The following is a 6,058-nucleotide window of genomic DNA, read 5'->3' as shown; positions in this document are numbered from 1 at the left end:
CCCCCCTAGTGGATAAGTCGAGAACATGACGAAAGCACACTGACCTCCGCCTTCATTCATAAAAATAGAAAACTAACAGGGAAAAAACGCCACTTAGTATCGGTTAAACATAAAAGGATGCTTTACTTGAAAAAGAACACGTGAAAAGTGCGTTCAGTGATATGTATTATTATAATATGTTTCCTGTAAGTACAAAATTTGAACTCCGTTAATCTCAATTGAGCTAATTAAGTGAGTAGTTTTGACTAGGGAGGCTATATTTCAAGTAAAATTTATAGTTTTTCAGCATTTATCCTAAAGCACCTGAAACTTTCTATTTTTATAATATTACTACTAATTCTAGCAAGTTTGAATGAACATTTAATGTTTTCTAGAGTTGGGCGGATCAATCCAAATATTTATAGTATCAATAGCAATGCTGGCTTTACTTTTTCTATCCTCTAAGTTCGATATGCAGTCCACTGGTAAATTATTCTTTTGGAAATGGAAAAAAATAAACCTCAAACATGCACTATGGTACATTTAAACCACATAAGTTGACCCAAAGTGCATTAGAAACCTGTCTCTGTCACAGTTATGAACATACATGAACAGGTTGAATGTGTGTTTTGTTGTATTAACTAAATATACTTTCCACGATTCTAGTAACACGTGTGTGTTACTAGAATCTTAGTAACACACACCTTGTTGAGTGTGAGGAGTTAGCTAAAACTGATGGCTATTTTATGTAAGTGCTAGTGCAATTAAATTGTTAGCTTAGCATATTTTAGCGTACAAGGTAGAGATTTGTTAGCCCATCTTCTCTCCTATGGTAAGAAAAAACAATAATTTGAAAGTCTGGAGGCACTGCTCATTTCTTTATATTTTGCTTCCAAGGGTGCACATTTTCTTTTTTGTTGTTGTTGTTGTTATTTTTTTTAAGTAGTATTGAGCAATAGTTATCCAGGCTGCCAAGTGTTTCTTTGGACATTGGCTGGTTTCTCATTCATTTTCAGTCCAGTCATGCTGTTCATACATGTAACAGACAACTTAGCAAAGAACCAATTTTAATTTCTTTCTCAAGCCACTTTGTTACGAGCACCCTGTTGCAAAACCATACCAGTTGTGGTACCAGAGGACATAAGAAGAAATAGTTCTCCCCCCAAAAAACTAAACAAAACCCCAGACAAACAAACAAACAAACAAAAAAACCTATCCACAGCAGCAAAGACCCGAGACAGGATCTGGCTCTGTAGTTGATCCATCCACTGTTCATCGAAACCTTGTCAGAAATGGTCTCAGTGGATCGGTGGCTGCCAAGAAGCCATTCTTAAAAAGAGAAAATGTGAAGAATACTCTGAGGAAAATACTGAAAATTAGTGGCAACATGTCTTACGAAGAGATGATTCCAGATTTGAACATTAAAAATGGTCATCAATAAGCACAGAAGAGGTCATGTAGAGGTACAACAGTGACTTTCTATAGACATTTGTGAAACACGGTGGAGGCGCTCTCTTAGTTTGATGCTGCATTTTAGCCAGTGGTGTTGGACATCTTGTCAAAACTGATAGAATTATAAACTCAGAACAGTACTGTCAGATTGCAGTACCATCTGGAAACCATATGATTGGCATCAGCTTCATTTTTCAACATGAAAACGATCCCAAACACACTGTAAAAACATATCTGGATATTAAAAAACAAACGCACAAAAGAATGGAATGCCATCATGGATTGGCCTCCCCAGAGCCTCGACCACAACATTATTGAAGCAGTGTGTGATGATCTTAACAGAAAACAGAACAACAGACAGCCAATATCCAAAGAAGAGCTTTGAATGTCCGTCAAGGAGCCTGGAGAACTATTCCTGAACATACTTAAAGAAATGACAAGAAAGCTGCCTCAGAGAGTTTAAGCTGTGTTGAGGATAAAGGTGGCCATACCAAATATTGACCCTCAAGCTTGTTAGAATTGTACTTACTTTATATACTTTATAAATTCCTAGTATTCCATGGATGTTTGCACATAATTCAATAAACTGCTCCACCTATTCCCCATTTTTCTTGCAAAATATAAAGAAATAAGAGGTGGCTCAAGACTTTTGCACAGTGCTGCAGCTAATTTGTTTGTTGGACTCCAAGCTTTATTCCTGATTCAAGAACTTTAAATCCTATTAATGAAGGGTTAACATTCCTTTTATTCTTTCCGCCATTGAGCTGGCACTGCGACCTCAAACAGCTTTTTCTCAGTTAAAAACACAATTATTCCAATGAACACCAGAATCACCATTAGCCAGTAAGCACCATAGGTAGGACTAACAGCAATGTCATGGTGTTTGTTGAGGTTGTCAAGCTGTGCATTGCAACTTTCTTAAAGGTACATGCAATCTGAAGCACAATGTTATTGTAATTTTCAGCCACTGTAATCTGCATTCATAGTGTGCAGCTTTGTGCACATTTTTCATCAGCTTTGAGTCTACAGCACAGCTGCACTCCCCAAACCAGCAGTTCGCATTATTAATGCATTACATAAAGTGGGAAGACACAAATAATAATATGAGCAGGCCCATCCATAATAGTTGGTTGCACTTATAGCAGTTTAATTAGTCAAACTCTCAACTCTTGCTTCCTCCTTGCTACATTATAATCTAGTAGAGTTTACAGGAAATGCATGACATCATAAGAATTAGAAAATGCCCAAGAGCACGATAAAGTCACTGTAACATGAGCCACAGACACAATACAGGTCTCCCTTGGAATATTATGGGCTGCTCATATAGTTCAGCAGGGAGGTTATTTCGAGCGCAGCCAGGAGATTGCATATACCACAAAGCTATTGAAGGCAATCATTTCACGCCTTTGGGTGTTTTAACGAGACTGCAAAGGTAAAATGATGCAAAACAAAGTGAGAGGCCGGGCTTATCTCAACATAGGTAGATAGAGAAGGAAGGAAAGATGGCAGTGTTTGTCAACGTGCTTCTGTAGGCCATCAAATAAAGGAACACTAAAATGCACGATTATTCCCCCCACAATAAGCAAACCTTAAATATTGAAGCGTGAGAAAGTCTGGCTTGAAAACCAAAGGGAAAAGGGAGTGGACAACAATAGACTTCCTGTGAAACCAGCTGACATCATCCTTTGGGAAAATGTGATTGGTAAACCTTTAGCTCTTCCCCCTCATAGTGTCAATCTGACTAAAAGGAGAAAAAAAAAAGGACGCAGTAAACCTGTGACAAATGAAGATTTCAAGAGTTGAAAACATCAATAAAAGCTAGAGAGGAAGATGAGGTTCTCTACAATTGTTGCCAAAAAAAAAATCAGTTCGCTACAAGATTGAAGTTGTTTTACGTAATGCGGGTTAATGACACTTCAGGCTTTATACATCAAGTCTAAAATGGGTGCTAAATGGATTTCGCAAACACACAAACACACTTAGCCAAAGTCTGTGAACCCAGTGCTGCATGAAGCTGTATGATGTTAGTGCTATGCGTGCGAACTGAGGAGATTTAATGACCTGAAGAGCAGTTTACACTCTTTTACTAACGTGGCACACAGATGAAGTTTGCTCTCACTGATAATACTGTCAGACGTGCACAGAGAGAGAGAGATGTGCAGAAGAAACACAAATCTGCTTCACTCCTTAAACGTCTTGTAACAAGGTTTTCGTAAAGATCAGAGCATTTGTGTGTGCGTGTGTGTGTGTGTGTGGTGTGTGTGTGGTGTGTGTGTGAGTGTGGGGGGAAGACTGACAGCACTATGAAAAGTGTATCTGTGAATTGGCAGGTGCTCGGTTCCTGGAAAGTACTGCTGAGTCATATCGGAATTCTTGCAGTAACCACACATCTCGCTTTGCTCTGTTTGACATGTCTCTCAGTACAGAGGTGAAAGAGGAAGTATCTGACTGTACTCGATGAACTGCATTTGTCAATTTGCTCTGGATTACACAAGGCGTATTCTTTAGATTTTTGCAGAAACCTTTAACCACAGATGCAAGAAAACTGGGGAATTAACTCTGCAAACACTTGCAGAAATGTTGCTTTTTTGCAGATTTTCCAAATTATGGTTCATTAAAGAAAAAAAAAATTAACTGATTCATCGTCACAAACCACATCATGCTTTCCAGGACTTATCGTGTGTAAATGTGGTATGCTGAACTTCTTTCAGCTGCATTGTACACTTGGTGATCTACGTTTCCCAGAATCAGTCTAAAGTGTTGAAACGTGTTGTTTTCACCTGTCAATGTTCCACGTAGGTGGCGAGAACAATAGTGATACCGCTGTAAGAGCAAGACAAGGAGAAAATTATGTTCTTTTTCCAGGTATAGAAAATGTGAGTGTTGATACAAATACATGACAGTTATGCTGGTCTATGGAGGCATCAGAGGGTGGATCTAAAAGTGCCATTTTTATAAGATAATTCAAAAAAACAAAACTATAACATGCTGTTTAAAAAAAAAAAAAAGATTAGCATGCCCTGTTTCAAAGTCTATTTTTGTTACCAAAGTTTTATGCCCCAGTATCCTGTCCCCCTCCAGTTTAACGCTCACTTATCATGCATCATCTCTCCCATTATTTGGGTCAACCCACATCACTATGCCAATACAGAGCTGCAGGACATCTTTTTCAGGTTATGTTTTTCAGGCTGGGTAACACAGGATGGTAGAACTTTTAGAACATCTATAGTAACACAGGACCTTGAAAAGGAAGAGCTCTGGGTAGAAACATATGGCACAGGACCATTTTTCATGTCTCAGTGTTGCATCAGGAAGGGCATCCAATGAAAATACTTGGCCAAAATCAAAAATGAAGACATTTTTGGAGGCTTGAGTCCTGTTTACAATTGACATATAATTAATAGCATTTGATAAAAAGAACATCAAACCAAGAGTCAAGCATAGTAGTGGTAGTGTGATGATTTGGGTCTGCTTTGCTGCTTCAGGACCTGGATGACTTGCCAGGTTATCTTTGTCTAATATTAACATTTATTTGATGTTCTTTGATCCGAAGCATGTAAGTGCGACAAATATGGAAAAAAGAAAGCGGGAAGTGAGGCAAATTGATTTTTCACAGCACTGAACATGAGACTGGACACTAAAGGCCGGGTCGAGAGATCGAGTTGAAAAGGACGGGCAAGAAGGCTAGAGTAGTTTAAGGACAGAAACTGAAATTTGCTAACAAGTGAAGTTACTGTGTTGGGAAGATGGAGTACTTTGAGGAACCGATAAGTGTAGAAAATGAGAGTCTGAGAAAGACGGATGGAGGACAGTTAGTATATCATGAAGTGTAGAGGATTAGTGAATGAAAACATGAGGGCAGCTACAAAGAGGATGAAGTGGTGAAGTGAAGACATGAGGAAAAGAGTGCAGGCAGGATGTGGTGGGTGTAGACGAGTGTCAGGGGTGATTTTTGACAGGAGGATACAGTGAAAGGAAAGGTTTACAAAGGGGTAACGAAACTTGTTATGATGTGTGGTTTGGACACAAACTGACAAAAAAAAAAGAAAAAACAGAAGGCCGAGCTGAGTTGAAGAGTTGACCACAGAGACGATTCATGTAGGTAGTAAAGCAGGACATGCGAAGGGTCGGTATGTCAGAAAAGGAGGCTGGAGATAGAGGTTGCCACAGCAGATCTCCCCCTAAAAGAAGCAGCCAAAAAAAGATTAAATAATAATAGAGTTTACATTTTTCGTTTAAACATTTTACCAAAAATATGAACATTAATGTAGGCCTATAGTAACAGTCAGCAGAACGGCTGTGTGTTTAGAAACCACAACTTGGAGATGGTTACAGACTATGAAAAATGATCTGCCCATCAAGGAAGTGTAGCAGTATTTCATGGGCTAAGTCTTTTTTTTTGCTGGTGGAAACAGAGAAAAGGTCAGGGCATTACTAAAGTATACAAGCTCCACCCTCACTGAATCATGACTGTGGATGACTACTAATTAAGCAACCTTAAATTTAATTTACAGAGAAATTATAGACGAATAATTGAAAACAGAATCGAGGTACTTAAAAAAATATTATGGGAGCAAAGGGTGAAAGGTATTCTTTCTTGGAAAGACACTATCAACATCAGACAGCC

This window comes from Neolamprologus brichardi, chromosome 7 (genome assembly GCF_056152115.1).
Source record: "Neolamprologus brichardi isolate AB-2024 chromosome 7, ASM5615211v1, whole genome shotgun sequence".
NCBI lineage: Eukaryota > Metazoa > Chordata > Actinopteri > Cichliformes > Cichlidae > Neolamprologus > Neolamprologus brichardi.
Note: the sequence above shows the minus strand (reverse complement) of the source record.